Source organism: Mytilus californianus, unplaced genomic scaffold (genome assembly GCF_021869535.1).
Source record: "Mytilus californianus isolate M0D057914Y unplaced genomic scaffold, xbMytCali1.0.p SCAF_8, whole genome shotgun sequence".
NCBI classification, from domain to species: domain Eukaryota; kingdom Metazoa; phylum Mollusca; class Bivalvia; order Mytilida; family Mytilidae; genus Mytilus; species Mytilus californianus.
Genome location: NW_026262734.1, coordinates 96,933,737 through 96,953,833, shown reverse-complemented (window position 1 = coordinate 96,953,833; position 20,097 = coordinate 96,933,737).

Genomic DNA, 20,097 nt, shown 5'->3' with positions numbered 1-20,097 from the left:
TTCAATTGTTGTTACATATCGAAGTCTGACAGAATTTGAATGGATAACATATTGAAAAACATATAAAAACTTACATGCTGTCATGCATTTATGCATTGTGGTAGATGACCATGTGATAAACAATAATTATGAAACTATATTCAAAGTATAGACAATAAGACGTCTGTAGAAAATGAGGAAAATATTGTCTCGTTTGCTAATAATGAAAACATACTTTTTTAGCCCTCTGTAATTCTTTGATCTGGGATTTTTTCTAAGCTGACGCAAATTTTAAGGAAGTTAGATGATGATATATAATAGTTTGTTGTGTTTACCATGCCATTGTATGTTCAATTAGAATTGCAAACGTCTTTGATTAATACCGCAGCGTTTATTATATAATAACTTACAGATAATTGATATTAAATGTACAAAATACAGACAAAACAAAATCCTAATAGTTATGAAATAATTGTTTTACCATACGCATTGTAATTTCAAACATAGTTTTAATTTGAGACAAGGCAGATAAAATGTAATTCGTTCTATTGATAATAATGATTACTGCAGCATATTTTATTTCCTATGTAAGTTGAATTGATTTGCAAGGAATTGTCATAAGTATCACTACCCATTACAAATATTCACACATTAAAATACAGAATGATGGATGTTGTTTTTTTTATCTCTTTGCTGAAAAAAGTGGTATATTGTAAAGGGGCAGCAATTTTACTATAACAGGTCAATTAAGGACCCCTCATAGAGTTATTGCAAAAAGTAAAATAACAAAAATACCGAACCCCAAGGAACATTCAAAACGGAAAGTCCCTTATCAAATAGCAAAATCAAAAGCTCAAACACATCAAACGAATGGAAAACAACTGTCATATTCTTGACTTGGTACAAGCATTTCCTTATATAAAAAATGGTGGTTTAAACCTGGTTTTATAGCTAGCTAAACCTCTCACTTGTATGACAGTCGCATAAAATTCTATTATATTGACAACAATGTGTGAACAAAACAAACAGACATAAAAGGTAAAAATGTCGTAAATAGGGCTACAGTAGTCAACATTGTGTTATAGTCTTATTCACTATAAAAACAAAATCTGCGGCAATCTTCATAAGAAGAAATTATCCCGATGACACGTGGTTCTGTATTTATACATCAGGTATATCCAAGCGGAAGCTCTCTGAGCAATGGTTTTACTCCTGAGCGGGAAATGTTCAATTTATCAATTGTTAATCAGTCAAGCCTTAAAAAGTAGTTACAAACATAATTCGATAGAGTAAAGGAAATATATTAAAGATAATATTTGTCTGCGGGGCGCAGCTTGATTCGACCGCAGAGGTCGACAGTCTGAACAGTTGGGGCAAGTATTGACACTACATTCAAGCTTGATACAGCTCTGAATTTGGATTGTGATTAAAAACGTGACACAGCATAGGTGTCTGACACAGAATGAATGTGGTCAAAGAGCTGTAAAATTGAAATTGGACTTTTACCTATTATGGTCCAAAACCAAAATCTAAATACACGGTTAGAATCAGCATATCCAAGTACACCATGTATTTAATGTATCTATTTATTAATGGACAATGTTAGCATATCTTTACAGGGGTTCGCTACATCAAATAATATATATATATATATATATATATATATATATATATACAGCATTCTGAAAATTAATTTATACAAAATAATAAACAAACCTACCAGGAAGTGCTTCAAAATATTAACAAAAAAAAACTGAAAAAAAACAATTTCCAATATATCATTCATCATTAAATCTATAAGACTTACCTTTTATCAAAATATATAATAATGAACAGTAAATTTCAAACTATATTGATACATAATTTCTAAAATTAGAATCTTATGCTATATCTATTTTTAACTATGAATCTACTAATAATTTCTAGTAATTGTGCAATACAGCTCTGAATTTGGATTGTGACATAGCATAGATTTCTGACACAGAGTGAATGTGGTCTTCGAACTTAAAAATTTGAAATTGGACATTTACCTATCAATCAACTTGAAAACTGGGCCTACAATCAAAAATCTTAATACATTTTAAGATTCGGTATATAAAAAAAAAACCTTGAATTTAATTTTGTTAAAATCAAACTAAGTTTGATTAAGACCTTTGAGACCATAATGTGGATCAATTTGAAAACCGGGCCCGAAATCAAAAATCTTAATTACACGGTTAGGCCACACCATTTTGATTAATAGTTCATCGTTCATTGTTTTTATATATTTCTTGAAAATTAGTTTTTTTAAGGCGAGTGCTCTACAAGTGAAGCGAGCGGTATAATTTTGTTTTTAAATTGTGTGACTTAGAAGTTGTACAATTTATGTACATGTTATAACTGGGTTATTTCAAAGAAAAACGAGGAGCAACAGATGCTCTTATGCATATAATTTGATTTATTGGTGCATGTACCATATCAGACTTTCTTGTCTCATTGCGATTTAGTTAATTTTGGTTATTTTCTTCAAGTAAGCTTTGTCTATGTGAATTTTTATTTAAATCGATATATACATTTAGGAAGCATAGCAGATGCAGTTTTACAAGAGGAAGTATGTTAGTTAGGTAAATGACACATGTCGAATAAAATTAAAATATGTGTATGTATCCAAAAAAAAAACCCTGAAAGATATTTGATAGTTTTCATTATATGGTAATGATTGTTTATTGTTGTAGTTCAGTGTTTCTGTTGTTCCGTTGTTTTCCTCTAATAGTTGATGTGTTTCCCTCGGTTTTAGTTTATTTCCCGGATTTGTTTTTTCTTAATCGAATTATGACTATTGAACAGCGGTATACTACTGTTGCCTTTATCTATTGGGTGCTTGACATCCAGTTGGAACTATCTATGCATATTTAGGATCAAAATAATGAGTGAGGTGAATATTTTTTGCTTTGTACTAGAACAACATCCTGAGTAAGATAGTTATATTGCTATACATGTAGATCCAAATGTATTAAAATATTCCCTTAAAATACCTGTTATCCCCATTCACATGCATTTTTCTTACTGGGCAAAATACTCTTTCCTTTTGCTCTTAAAAGCTGTACTTCATTTAAAACTCTTTAGCTTGACTAGAAGTGGTTGAACCAATTACACACCCCTAAATATTAGGAGCATGCCAATCACAATACGGCAGCACCTTGGTCTCGTTGGAACGCCTTAAATTCCCCCCAACAAAAGAAGAGTTCTGCTTGCATGCCAAAAGATTAACAAGGGGATATGGGGTTTCATCATCAAATACTTCTGTGATCTTTTTAAAAGTTCATGGGAATTTGCCATTCATTTCATCCAAAAGACAGATAGGTCTATGCCTGTTGAAACAAAGGATCGGGGTGACGATGGTTCTAACAAATATTGATGTGTTTGTGGTCATCCCGAGTTTTGACCTTTTATTTACAAATTGATTTACCACACGTGCGTTTAAAACGATAGGAGCATTATATGCAATAGAAAAGCGTCAATGTGAAAAAAAAAAAATCAAGGAGAAACTAATTTTGGAGCGGCATGCGGACCAAAAAGTTGCGGAAGTGGTAATCATTTTTTGTATTGAAAAGCCAATTTGTCCAAAACAGGAGCGGGAAAATACATACACTCAAATTATTGTCTGGAAACCAAATGTCTTCGGACGACGTCGACAACGACGCTGACAACGTCATAACATTATATGACCGCAAATTATAAAGACGATACTAAAGTGTTGTGTGTTACTCCTCCGTACATTCTGTATGTGTTTTCTAAAGCCGGGAGCATGTTATGCAGTTGTCACCTTGGTTGTTATCCGCTATAATAGTTTTTTTTATTTATTACTGTTAAAAAGCTATGGTCACCTTTATCATAGACATTAAAATTGAGAATAGAAACGCGGAATGTGTCAAAGAGACAACAGCCAAACCACAGAGCAGAAAACAGCCCAAGGCTACCAATGGTTCTTCAACACAACAAGAAAATCCCGCACCCGGATTTGGGCTTCAACTGGCCCTACACAATGATGTATACCAGTTTAGCAAAAATGGACGTCACAACTTCGAAACATATATTGTTTTTTTCAATGGCCAAATATTGTCTTTTTAAAATGCAAATGATTATACATGCACATGTAATGCTTACTGTAAATTCAGAAATCATTGCGAGGTTTTTATTGATGCGAATATTGCGACTGGGTGAATATCGCAATAATAAAAACTTGCTTTCTGATATATAATACATATATTTGTATGCAGATTTTCTTTGAAATCGCAATAATTAATCCGAATTTTTGTCCGTCTTCAAAAATCGCAATAATAAATGCACGCAATAATTTCTTAATTTACAATATTTAGCTTCACAATAGTGTGTTTCTGTAACAAGCTGGGCTATCATGGCCGTGTTTTTATTCGTTCAAAGTAGTATATATACACTTATGGCCCCATTTCCCATGTTAAAACAGGAGACCTTAACATCGTTCGCGACCGAGAGTTAAAATCATTCCTCAGTAAAGGACCTAAATATCGTCCCCCGTCAATTATTATTTGGAATGAGTGTCGTATTATCATCCACGACTCACTTCGTGCTTACTGTTTGAAATGGATAAAACGGGAAAAAGCTGACAAAAAATCTTTGGACTCTTTTTAATTCAGTAATGAAGATAGTTGATATACGTATACAACATTTTGAAGAACATTTTACTCTTAACAACAACCATAAAAATCCTATTTCTCGTATCAAACATAAACTAAAAGAACTAGCCAAGGAATTTGTTTTTGTCCCGGCTGATAAAACTGCTAATAATATCATTGTAGTTTGACGTAAATTTTACATTTAGGTTCTGCAAAAGGAAATCACGAATTCACCAACATTCCAACTGACTTCATTTTCAGAAAACGATATCTGTAACAAACATAAACTATTAGCTACTTCTTTACAAGCAGAACCAAATACAATGAAAGTCCCAACTATGTACTGGCTTCCGAAGCTACACAAATCACCTTACAAATATAGATTTATTTCGTCTTCAAGTCATTGTTCCACTACTAAATTGTCTATTCTACTTACTAGTACACTTGGTACAATCAAAAACCTGATGATAAATTGTTCAAATAAGGCCTTTGAAAATAGTGGAATTAACTACTTTTGGAGTGTCAAAAACTCGTTGGAAGTACTTGATAAATTGCATGCATATATTGGTGATTTTGAATCTGTTCAAAGTTTTGATTTTTCTACCCTATATACCACTTTGCCTCATATTCTTATTAAGAAAAAATTCACACACCTAATTAAATGGGCATTTAAAAAGTCGGAATGCGAATACATATGTTCAAACTCTTTTAGGTCATTTTTTAGTAGCAACAAATAAAAGAGCTATGTCAATTGGATATGCTTTGATACTATATCTGCCCTTGAATTTTTACCTGATAACATTTTTGTTCGCTTTGGAGATTCCGTATATCGTCAAATTATCGGAATTCCAATGGGGACTAACTGTGCACCACTTATTGCGGACCTGTTTTTGTATTGTTATGAGTTACAATTTATGACTAAAATCAGCAAAGACCCATCGAAACAACATCTGATACAAAAATTTAACAATACTTTTAGATATTTGGATGATATATTGGCTCTCAGTAATGACGACTTCAGTGTGTATACTAAAGAAATTTATCCTGTTGAACTTACTTTAAATAAAGCTAATACTAACAATGACCACTGTCCTTTCCTCGATCTTGATATCTATATCATTAACGGGAAGCTTAATACAAAAATTTATGATAAAAGAGATGATTTTTCATTTCCTATCGTTAATTATCCATTTTTAGATGGTGACGTTCCCTTGTCACCATCTTATGGTGTTTATATATCTCAACTTGTACGATTCGCTCGTGTATGTAACAACGTATTAGATTTTAGCAAGAGAAATTTATGTATTACTGAAAAATTATTACACCAAGGTTTTCGATATCATAAACTAGTCAAAACATTTACTAAATTTTATCATCGGTATAAGGACATCATTCGTAAATATAACTCAACATGCAGACATCTTATACGTTCGGGTATTTCACATCCAATCTTTTATGGTAATATTCTTTACAAAGCACAAAAATTTCAGTATTCACCTCAAAAGCTAACAAAACCTTTAAACAGACTTATTAAGAAGGGATATAGTTACGATACTGTTGTCAGGTCATTAAAGATTGCATATTTTGGCTTTAATATTGATTCACTTATAGGGTTTTTGCATCGGAATTAAACATATTTATTCTAAAACCAGTTGTTGGCATGACACGGGTTATGTTCTTCTCATATATTTTATGATGGTATAATACTAAACCCCTAACAGGAGGGATTGTGCCTGATATTCATATGATGAAGACATTATCTTTCAATCAGTTTAATTGAGGTCTGGAGCTGGCATGTCAGTAACTGCTAGTAGTCTGTTGTTATTTATGTATTATTGTCATTTTGTTTATTTTCTTTTGTTTCCTATTCTGACATCGGACTCGGACTTCTCTTAAACTGAGTTTTACTGTGCGTACTGTTGTACGTTTGATTTTTCTACATTGGCTAGAGGTATAGGGGAGGGTTGAGATCTCAAAAAACATGTTTAACCCCGCCGCATTTTTGCGCCTGTCCCAAGTCAGGAGCCTCTGGCTTTTGTTAGTCTTGTATCATTTTTAATTTTAGTTTCTTGTGTATAATTTGGAGTTTAGTATGACGTCCATAATCACTGAACTAGTATACATATTTGTTTAGGGGCCATATGAAGGACGCCTCCGGGTGTGGGAGTTTCTCGCTGCATTGACGACCCATTGGTGGCCTTCGGCTGTTGTCTGCTCTATGGTCGGGTTGTTGTCTCTTTGACACATTCCCCATTTCCATTTTCAATTTTAAGGACCGTGTGTTGATCGTTTTTTGTTGGTCGTTGTTTTTACGTTTATTTTCACGAAGAATTATATAGTTGACGTTAGATTTGATCTGTTCAAGTTTTTGGAAATTTCCGTTATATCGTTACTTTTTTCTCAACGTGTCGGCACGAAACTCTGTCAATTTATATATAGAAAGTAACAACCGGAGTTTCAATCTTTATTTTGCTTTAGTTGTAAATAACGGACCACACACCATTCCTGACATTATGTTTGAAATTATCTTGGCGAAGTTGTCAATCGTTATTTCTGGTATATATATCAGTAAAGGCAAATTTTGTTAATTATATAAGTTTTATCTTTCGACCTTGTATTTTATTTCAACTAAAAGGCTTTTTTGAAGAGAATCTACCTCGGAATATTTGTAATATAAATGACAAAGTTCAGTTTATTCTATCAATGTTGCTCTCGATTACGGAATCTTATGTAATATAAATGTATAAATTGCAGATTGAAAAGTCATTTCATATACTAATAGTCTTGAAGAAAATAAAATATCCCAAATGATCGATATTTTTACAACACCAAAAAGCCTTTCAGCATTAACAATGAATCTTATTACAAGTAAATAAGCAAGAATCATAATACTTTTCCGACTTTTAAAAGTACAGAATATACCTTTCGCTCCTTACTAATCCTGAAATAAGAAGAGAAGAATGTGTGAATGAAACCTGAAAGTAAACGAAGTATTCTCGTTTTCAGCTTCACATTTAAGAGTTGTTTGTTTTTTTGTTTGTTTTTTTATTTCAAAATCGGTTTTAGGATCTTTTCGGTATAAAATTGAGGCATTTTTTGCGAACTCGAAATTCGTAATATAACCACTGGAGTATAGAAATTTGGCAAACAGTATCATACAGAACTTGTTGGATTCTTGATTTCGGATAGTATGTCTGCACTCCTACAGCTTGGTATGTTAGCAGCCGGAATATTCGGAATGCCAGCATCTAGAAGAAAAAAGAATGCTAAAGCCGATCATAAAGGGATTTTGGCATCTCAGCTGCATTTAGATGACACAACGTTCTAAATTTGAAAAATCAGCATCCGGGACAAACAGTAATTTAAAAAACAGAAATTAACTTTGAAACAGCATTAATGACTGAAATAGATTTCATAGTAACAAAAATAAAACTTGGAAAAATATGCAACACATATTTTACAAAATTGAACAAAATTAGTATTTCACAAAATAAAAATGCTATTTCTCTGTTATTTCATACAATTCATTTGAATAATCGTTCGTGAGAATTTTTTTAATTTTAGTTGAGAACCCGTTGAAATATCTATTTTATCAATTTTTATTTTATTTCCGTCGTTAGTGTTTTTATGTATTTTTTTCTATTCTCAATACTCAAATCTGAAATTCTTTATTTTGTTTTTATCTCAGCTGACGCATCGCATATTTTAAATAAAATGAAATGAGGAAATCTTAGGTTTGTTATATTACCCATGCCACTGCATGTTCAAATAAACTTCAAACGTCAGGAACTATTAATAATACTATAATCAGACAATTACTAGCAGATAATGATGATTTAATACACAAAATATAGACAAAATAGAAGCTTTATTGGAATAGAATAATTATTAATTACATTTCCTACATCGTTTTCTTTTGAAGCAAGGCAGAAACAAACTTGAATCGCTCTATTTATAATAATGATTTGTACAGCATATTCTATTTTTGTGTCAGTTGAACAGATATGTACTAGATAGATGCTCTTGGGTATCACCAGTCCTGACAAATATAACATTTATGCACAATATTGAATTTTGATTGTTGAGAGTGTCATAGATGTTTTGTATATTATACGATCTTTGTAGATTAATTGTTGGCTGTTTAACGCCCAGTCAAAACATTTTCTACAAATTAAAAATATTTTTTTCAAATTCAAAACAAATTATATTGACCAAGACGAATGGAGTTAATTTAGGCTGCCAATTAAACTAGAGGCTCAAAGGAGCATGTGTGGCTCGCTTTAATCCATGCACATCTTAAAAAATGACATCTCTTCAACAAAAATCTCTTTTTTTGTTGATCTTGTAATGATGTTTTTTTTTCTATTAACAGTTTTTCTATATCTACTATAGTATTTGCCTAAAACAAAGCGTACAATCATCTTTCAAGAATTTCAGCTTTGTTGACCTATCTGGAGTTCGTGTTTTGTTAATAATTGCCAAAAACACAACAAAAGGGTAAAACTCATTTTAGAATAAAACATCCTGTAAGGAGTCAACTAAATATTACGGCAATGTTGGATCATTTGTAGGTCTTGTCTTGCTCACCTTTTTTGCTGTTAACAGTTTTCTCGATCTATTATGGTTTTTGCATAATATGTAAAAGTCATCATCAAAGGGCAATAACTTCTATGAGGAGTCTACTGACATTTTCGGTCATGTAAGATATATTTTCAAATCGTGTCTTGCTCATCATTTTTGCTGAATATAGTTTCTCTCTATCTATTACAGTTTTTGCAAAAATCATATTTAAGGGCAATAACTCTTATAAGTGGTCGACTGACGTATTTGGTAATGTAGATCTATTTGAAGATCTTGTCTTACTCATAGTTGTTGGTGTTTACAGTTTTTTCGATCTGTCTTACTTTTTGCATATTATACATGATATGTCTACAAAATACTCATCAGTTACGCTCGAGTCGAAAAAGTGAAAAAGGCCAAATAAAATTAGAAATTGAAGCAGAAACTCATTGAGCATTGAGGACCCAAAATTCCGAAAGTTTTTGCCGAATACAGCTAAGATTATCTATTCCTGGGGTAGACAATACTTAGTATTTCGAAAAGTTCAAGGTTTTGTTCATTTATAATCATGACCATATTTATGCAAATTTGAGTGAAATTGTAATGTTTTAATGAAAATAGGGTCAATATCATGTGACCCCTATTTAAATCGTAGATGACCTGAGCACAAAAACATGACGCTGATTCTTTAATCATCTTCGATGAGTTCAGGATCAGGCCATCCTTGTCAGACTATTAGATACACCTTACAGATCGATGATTTTAAGACATTATATAAAGTTGTCCTATTACTGACAGTGATTTGGAAATTGACCTAAGATAGAAACTTCCCTATTTGACTATTGAATCATCACTAAAATGTCAGGGTCCATTGTCTCCTGTAAGACATGTAACCATTAATGACTGAATCAAATCTCTAGCGATTAATCAGGCCATCAAAATGCCTAAAAAACATCTCAAGGAGTTGAAAAGATAGCAAATAGGTATATTAAAATTCTATAACATTGTTTGCACCCCTGTAGGTAAAACTATGCAATGTAATTGATAAAATTGCTATTGTCTCAAATGTCTGGCTCATTTTGTATAATTAAATTTATCCCAATAAAATATACTAAATCAATTCAATTGCCGATTTTGTTTGTTTTGCTCAGTCTTTGGTTTTCAATGTTGTGGTTTGTGGAATACTTTTTGTCTTTGGTCGATTTTGTTACTGTTTTCCATGGTATTGTCAGTTCGTTTTCGACTTATGACTTTGACGATCTCTTTGGTATCTTCCGCAACTCTTTTAAAAGAAGACCACGAAACATTAGACATTTTTAAAGTAATTACTCTTTACTTGTGTTTAGGAAAATTGTTTACTGCTATTCAGAACAAAAGGCTTAATGATTTTTCAATTAATGTAAATCTCAAATGTCCGAGCTAGATTTCGTAAAGGTTATTCTACTACAGACAACCTGTCCATTCTATACTCACTCGGTTTTCTATATATCTCTCTGGAAATGTTTTGTTGCTTAATATTGTTTTTTTTTGTTGTTGTTAAGAAAAGGCTTTTGACAATGAATGGAGAATTGATATGTGAACAAAATTCACAGATTTGAATATAAAGGGATTTTTTTTAAACCATCTAAAGTTACTAATGTAGCATGAAATCCTTCGTATACCAAGACGAAAAAGCCCCGATTTTTTCCCTATGTGCAATAGTAGTATTTTTTTCCTGATATAGTTATTATTATTATTTCCCTATGTGCAATAGTAGTATTTATTTCCTGATAAAGTAACATGTTTGAATGAAAAAAATGATAAACATCTAGAATTTGTTCATTAGATTGACTGTGACAAACTCCATTATGTAATCAAATCATCATAGATATAAGAAGATGTGGTATGATTGCCAATGAGACAACTCTCCATCCAAGTCAAAATTTATAAAAGTAAACCATTATAGGTCACAGTACGGTCTTCAACACGGAGCCTTGGCTCACACCGAACAGTAAGCTATAAAGGGCCCCAAAAATTACTAGTGTAAAACCATTTAAACAGGAAAACCAACGGTCTAATCTATATAAAAAACGAGAAACACTTATGAACCACATCAACAAACGACAACTACTGAACATCAGATTTCTGACTTAGGACAGGTGCAAACAAATGCAGCGGGTTTAAACGATTTAATGGTACCAAACCTTCACCCTTTTTCTGAAACAATAGTGTAACATCACAACATAGAAAGACACACTATAAAATATCAATTGAAATAGCTTAACTCAATCAAAGGACATATTAACACCAGTGAACAAACACTGAACAAATAAATTTGACCAATGATACAATGTAAATACAAAATAAATAAACTATTATGTATACTGTTGTATGCCGAATACACAGTAACAAGAAAAATTAAACTACATGTACATGTATAGTTTGAATAATACTTTGTCACCCTGAAACTAGATGTGTTATAGAACAAAAAATGACATATTTTCGAAATATTAACAAACTAGAGGATATAAAGAGCCTGTGTCGCTCAAGTGGATATATGTGCATCCTCAACTATGGTCACTCTCCAAAATTGAAAAATATAATTCATGATTAAAAACTCTTTTTTGTTAATCATATCTTGTTGGTCATTTAAACTGTTTACAGTCTGTGTCAGTTTGAAAACATGTGGTCAATAAATTTGAAGATGAATCCGAAAGTTTCTTCGATTCAGTACCAATGATGCATAAAAGTTTTTACCGTGATTACAAACACCACCATTTGAGGGTCGCAATCCTTTTCATTGATAGTGGGAGAGGATTCTATTGTCATATGAAACAAGTAACAAACAGTTATCATAACATGAGACAAGAATCGAATTATCCATTGGGTTATATGAAATTCTTTTGGGATCATGACTCACTTTATATTCTTGTATCACTTTTCTGTCATCAAGATTAACTTCTATATTAACTTACACAACGCGGTACATAAGATTAAACTTTTACTCGAATAGATATCCATACCAGAATCAAAGGAACGTACACTAGCCAACCTAATCAATGATCTATTTGTTGTCTATGAAATGGATTCTCTCCAATACAATCTCTTTGGTTTATTTGTCTCAATATTTCGTCAACGACAAATTTGACTTCAACGTTGTTGGTACTCTTCAGCTGCAGAATTGCTTCTTTCATATTTGACTCAATTTCGGAAATTGATTTTTCCAGATGAACAAATAACTAGACTGAAGACCCATAATGGTTAACAAGATTCGTTGCCCGGTTAATACTTTGCATGTTTTCTAAAAGAGACTTTGAAGACTCGATTTTTGTTTGTTGTTTCAATCTGTATTCATCTTGTTTCATTTTGAGTTCTTTCTTAAAGGAAACCAATAGTCATCAAGCTTATCTTTCATAGATTGAACAGTCTGTGAAGCTGTGTTTTTAATTTCGACAAACGAATCCATTAGTCGTCTTTCATCTAGTTAACTTTCTTGCAGCATCTTGTCAGTAGCATTTTCCTTTATTGTTAAATCCTTTTGAAATTTCCTCTAGCGCATCTTTATTTACTGCTGGAATTTCTTGTATAGCTTGAACATTGTCATATTGTCTATGTTTTGATGTTAAACAGGACACACATAATCTGTTCGTGATGAAAGCAATAAACTTCCACACGCTTTGATTTATGAACTGGACAAGAATCCGAAATAACGCTTAGATCAATTTCCTGTTTATCCTTAATTGTTTAATTTAAAAAGTTGAACTTTAAGAGCAAAAGAGGGTATGATGAAGGGGAGAAGAGATTGTGTCGTTCAACAAGACACCTAACAAAAGGCTAATCAAAACGTATGACCCAGCAGGAAATGCAATAAAGTCTGGGAAAAGGTTAAAAGGGTGTTAACAAAATGATGATATAAACATTGGTCCAATATTCAACTCGATGCAGATGAAAGAATTTAATTTAAATGTTTAACCTAAGTTAAATAGAATCAGTTCAGGTTCCTGTATTGAACTGATTCAAGAATAATGACATAGTGTATTCATATGACAACAAATTGGAGGAGTATATACTCTAACTAACTACTACTCACAGATAAAATGACACTGCTGCAAATTGTTAAACAGAATCAGTTCAGGTTCCTGTATTGAACTGATTCAAGAATAATGACATAGTTTATTCATATGACAACAAATTGGAGGAGTACATACTCTAACTAACTACTACTCACAGATAAAAAGACACTGCTGCAAATTGTTAAACACGACACGTATATATCTGAATTCTTTAAAAAAATATCTTTTTTCCGGAATACAAGATAAATAAATTAAAGATTATAAGTAAACAAATTCATTGGTCTGGATAAACTAGGCCATAAATCACTCTCAAAATCGAAAATGACTGATAAAGGTATGATACAGGTCATTTTTCAATGTAAAATGAATTAACAGATTTGTAATTTTAACATCAGCACTGGTAGTTTCAGTGGAAAACACTTCGTAAAAGGTAATGGACGAAAGATGATGATGACAGATGACAATGACAGACAACGGACTCCAAGTGATGCACTGATTTTAACTAGTCAAAGACATTCCTTATATAAATCTTTGATATAAGTTTCATAAAAATCTGGCAAGAATTGTACACATGACAGCGCTAACAACGCAGTTTTCTAAATAATAAATATTTCAAAGGGGCATCACTCTTTGAAAAATAATTGATCTTCTCTGACTTTCAAATTTCAGACATTGCTGATATAAACGGTTTAAACCCTATGATATAAGTTTCGTAAAGTAAATCTGGCAAGAATTGTACACATGATAGAGCTAGCAATGAAATTTTCCGTATAATTAATGTTTCAAAGGGGTATAACTCTTTTAAAAATAGTTGATCTGCACTGATATTCGTACTTTTAATTTAGTGAGACCATTTCAGCAACAGATTTAGGAAGCATTGATTCTTGAAAAAGAATCCATGGTAAATGAATAGGCTGACGTCACAGCAATGGTTTAAATACTATGATGTTTATATTACATTGCAGGCATAACTAATGGATTGTGAAACTAATAAACAGTGAGACAAATAGGTTTTTACCCTGTTGGGATATTGAACATTCAGATTAATAGCTGCCTGACTTTAAGGCTTTATCACTGAACATAGAGGCAAAGCTAAAAATTTAGGTATCATATATTGATCACACGACGGGTGCCACATGTGGAGCAGGATCTGCTTACCCTTCCGGACACCTGAGATCACCCACAGTTTTTGGTGGGGTTCGTGTTGCTTAGTCTTTAGTTTTCTATGTTTAGTCATCTGTACTATTATTTAGATATAGGAAGATGTAGTATGAGTGCCAATGAGACAACTCTCCATCCAAATTACAATTTATAAAAGTAAACCATTATAGGTCAAGGTACGGCCTTCAACACGGAGCATTGGCTCACACCGAACAGCAAGCTATAAAGGGCCCCAAAAAAATTACTATTGTAAAACCATTCAAACGGAAAAACCAATTTGTCTGTTTGTCTTTTTATTTTTGGCCATGGCGTTGTCAGTTTGTTTTTGATCTATGAGTTTGACTGTCCCTCTGGTATCTTTTGTCCCTCTTTTGTTAGAAGAAAGTTTCATTGGCATAACTGATGTTAAAATAAACATTTTTTTAAATGTTATCAAGTTTTATTGATACAGATATATAAGTGACTCACATCATGTATTCAAAAGTTTACACAACAAATATTGTATCAACAATTAACATATTAGAAACAGCAATTATCATTCTAATAAATTATCTTGTTAATAAAACACACAGCACACAGAATTACTTTAAAGGTAAAATCTACACTCAAAATTATTTTCACCATTTTAGGAATTTCTTAAAATCACATCTATAGTTTAAAGCTTGACCATGAAAAAAGGGGGGATGTATAAGCATTTTATCTATTGGACAATTATAGAATTTCTAATCAGATAAGTTTGGTTTAAAAGCATTTGAAAAATAAGTTGTATCCGTGGTTCTAACTATTAAACCATATAACAAAATATCTAACAGATTCATATTTCTGGGTTAACATTCTGTTAAATGAAAGACAACTCTAACATTTGAAAAACAGTATCAATTTTATTAGAGACCTACCTTTTCACTTCAAAAAAATAAAAATAAATTCTTTCGTACTTTTCCAAAGGAAATTAAAGACTTGCTTTTCGTAAAAAGCTGTTTAATTTAATAATACTTCAATAAGTTCATGTAACATCAACAGTAACAATTTTACTGCACCATATACACATTACGACAATTCAGGTGTTTAAGAGAATTTCCCTCATATGCCTTCTTACTCTTCTGTTAAGTTGTAGATAAGTTATCAAACAAACAACCCAATATTGATAAAAACAATTTTACCTATCATTTTAAGAATTAATGCAATTTTAGTAAAAAAGCGGTTACCCTATACAGAAATAATTAGTCTGATTAATTTGAATCAAAAGACAAAATCTCAACTTACGAGTTATTTCTCAATCTGATTAAATTACAGATCCCGCATCCACTTTTCACTAAGCGCTGTTCCTGATTTAAATGCATGGAGGTGGGGGAAGGCATTCAAATTAATAAATTGTGGTTGCATTTTTGGAGAATTTTACAAGAAATATATGTAAAACAAAAAAAAATTATTTTGGGTGGTTGGGTTCTAAAAGGTGACTCCTATCTCCCCATGCTTTTGAATCTGAAAGCACATACAAGAATCTGACAAAGCTCCATTCTACTTTCTATTTTACAACCCTTTCAGGATGGTACACACCTTCAAGAATTTGTAGGAAGTTATTTCATTGGCTAATGTAATAATTACCAGAACAGAGAGTAGAACGTCGTGTTGTCAGATCCTAGTATAAAGCAAAGCTTGTAGACAGGATCTGTATTTTTTATTTTTCTATCCTTTTCAGGAGACAAAATTCAAAATTAAATTCAATGTAAAATAAGATACCAAATACTTCAGAGATTTCAAGTTGACTGGACGGACAGTAATCATGGTAATACAGGTCTTTCTTTAAAATGCAGTTTTAATTCAATCATTTGGTAAATAAAATTTATTCAATGAAATAATTTCTACATCCTCAGTAGCATTTAAGACAATAAGGTCAGTTTCTCAGATCAGAAAGTAGAAAATTTCATAATCAATGTAACTGCTGATCATTTGGAGTGATATGAGCTGTGTCGGATACAAATAAAACCTTATGCAAATGCATGTCTACATGTACATGTATAAGACTTGGATTGATTTTGGAACATTCATATACAACATAAAAGATAAACTTTGGTCTGTTTTGTTGGGTTCTCATAACAACTCAATTTTCAATCAGTTACAGACTTTCCCTAGAGATTTCTTCAACCCAAAATAGATGTATAGATATTTATTTGCATAATGTTGATTTCTATAAGATGCAGCTCATATATAGAATATTATTACCATATTTAATTTGTCAAATGTTTATTTACTTGTGTGTATATAAATACTACATGTGGAGATATTTGTGCTGCTGACAGGTTAAATTAAATCTGATTTGATGAATCTGAAGAATCAAGATTCTCCTATATATAAAACAATTGGTCTGATAGCTACTTCTCTGACCACTGTCTATCATACAGGTCATCTAAGTGATTATTTTATTAATATCAAATAAAAAATCTGATCATTAACACTTATGGGGACTAAACAACTTTATAATTTTCTACTTTGGTAATAAAATACGTAACAGCTTTGTGAGTAAACAATTTCTCAAGACTTGTGAAATATCTTTATAAAATAGTAATTTAGATTTGACTAGTCTACAGTTTTTCTTAGTGGTTATATTCAATCCATAAACTTTAACACAACATCAGCAGATAGGTCAAATGAAATTAACTGTAAATTCGGAATTATATGACATTTTTTTATCATTGCAAAAATGCTAAAGGATGAATAACAAAACTATATATAAAAGCTTGCAATTTGATCTTTGGCAATAATATTTTACTAGACAATTCACATGTACAGGTTTGGCATTAATTTATTTCAAATTCTTGTTGGTATCCAGAGATTTACAAAAATAAATGTCATTACTGAATTCTGAATTTACAGCATGTGTTTTGTGGAGTATTTTATATACATGAACACTATGGCAATAAATTATGTTGATTCACATATATATACAAATATATTTTACAATTATTCTAATTAGATATGAAATTCATTCAGGAGATATTCTGGAAAAATACACTTGTAACAAACATTAAAATAATTTCATGCAAAAATAATGCCTCTCTAAAAAAACGTTTTCAGATCAAATGCTAACCTTACATGCAAATTTTGATAAAATATATATACTAATGTTTTATCTTTCTTAATAATATAATTGACAAATCAAACTGATATGCAAAAAATGTGTTTTATAATGGATAATAGAAATTAGGGGTCAAGTGCCATAAATTTTCAAATCAAGTGATGCTGATTCCTAAATAGCTAAAATGTTGTTATGATTACCATAAAATACACAATCCAATACATCAGCCAGCTACTGATCTGAAAGACAATTTAAATTAACTAAATTTATCAATGATTTTGCAAAATGTGTGTCTGCTTAAAATAATAATTAACAGATATGTAACGGACTATTCATGAATTTCTTCTTAAAAGGGTAGGGGGTCACAGAATACCTATAATATGTTTTCCTATAACTGTATTATGACCATCCTCTATCCTTCACAGTCGATCAACTTTCAATCTGTATCAAATTTCTAATCCTTTTCAATATTCCGTTTTTTTAGTAGCATTCAAAATCTTTCTATTATGATGTCATAATTTTACGGAAACTTCTGTGATGTCCAGTAATGGCGGACAAATAGCTATAAGGTGTATTCAGCCTACATCATAGAGACTTTAACACTACAATATATTTCTACATTAAAAGACAGTAATTATTGGTTTAAGAACCCTGAGTCAATTATATAATAGAAAATATTTGTGGAACTAATCAGTTTTAACTGAATTGAAATATTTTACAAAATATTCTCCAACGAACATTTTTCCATTTGATTGACATTTGAATGGTCACAGTACAAAACAATGTAGATAACATGTAGGTGTGTAGGTGAAGGTATAATAAAGCCACTGTTTTGCCTCTGGAATTTCTATAATTTGATATCTATTTTGTCAAAAACATAGGAATAAATGGCCATTTTTGTTAAAATATGTCAATATCTACATGTTTATGACATCATAGTGACATCACTATTGATTTCTTTGCACTTAAAAGTGTCCAGATTATATTAACATTTTCATTAAGTAAAAAAATCAACATAATTTTGAAAGGCTTTAAATCCTTTTGAAATTTCAAGTGTCAAATAGTGGCTATTTTCATACCTAATCCTTCAGAAATAATTTTCCTATTTTGGATCACATAACACAGTGGAAGAAATCTGTCAATGAAAAACATGCATACAATCCAGCACAATTCATATTTCCATAGAATGTAAGTGATACACAAAACTTATAAAAGTTACTATACATAACAAATAAGGCTGCCTTAGAAACATTACATAGAGGGCTTTCTGATTAACCAGTATATGATACTTAGGAAAAGCACTTTGAAATTGCATTAATGGTTGGATGAACACAGAAACCAATTTTATGAGGAATGTGAAATTCATTTTACAATTAGGAAACAAAATTTTCAAGTGCCTCCCTTATTACCTTGTAACATATTACTTTAAATGTTACAGCCATAGGTTGAATCTGATTTAATAATTTAAAGTTTCCATAATTCTACTTTTAAAATTAGATTTTCTACACCGGGATGAAATTGAGGATATTCTAATATAAAATGGACAATAGATGACTAGGAAGAAAGATTACTTTTAATTTAAGGTTTTGGTACAGAATTGTAGAGGTAGCTGTCAATCTTACTTATTTTTTACTTACTTACTTTCAACAAGATAAAGCTATCCTAGCAAATTTTTACAAAACTAGATCTAAACATTTAATGACATGAACATGACTGATTTGAGACTCTCTTATTGTTTCGATATGTGAAGACTTGTCTTATGAATATATAATGTGAAATAAATGATTAAAAGTTCAAGCACAAAAATGAAAGCAGAAAACAATGAAACAGCAGCAAATGATTAAAATGTAAAAAAAAGGTATAAAAATAGACAACAGGTAGTTTTACTTTCCAATATAATATAACTAGGCAAAACAATAAAAACAATTGCTCTCTTGTTGTGTGCTCTTTGTTATTACTAAATGCTAACTTTAATTTTGATCTTTATTCTTTCTTTTTTTGGGGAAAAAATAAACCTTCGTATTATACCATAATACATTTATACACAAAAATTAAATTATTTTTCCCTTACTTGAATCTTTGAGGCATCTAAAAATAACTTTCTATCTTTCTTTAATTAATACTCCAATTCTTGCACTTCAAAAAATTAGTGAGATCATTTTTTTTCAAATAGGTTACAAATCTAACAATAAACAAAACTGGTGAGATGTTTAGCTAGTTCTTAAACCAGGTTTAATCCACCATTTTCTACATAAGGAAATGCCTGTACCAACTCAGGTATATTACAGTTGTTTTCCTATCGTTTGATGTGTTAGAGCTTTTGATTTTGCCATTTTATAAGGGAGTTTTCATTTAGGAATTTTCCTTGGGAGTTCAGTATTTTTGTTATTTTATTACTTTTTGATATTATCCCTCTTGAGAGACAGGTTCAGGTCCTGTGGATCAGAATTTTGTTTATAGGATGTGTCTTTTTAATAATATATTTATTTCCCCATGTTAAATTCTTCATAAAATATTACATTGATTTTATTGAGCTAACTGTTGCTCTGTTAAAATTTACATACATTGTATGTAAATGGTTATTTCATAAAAATTAACATAAACTCCCTAATACATTTAATAGATGACTGACAGT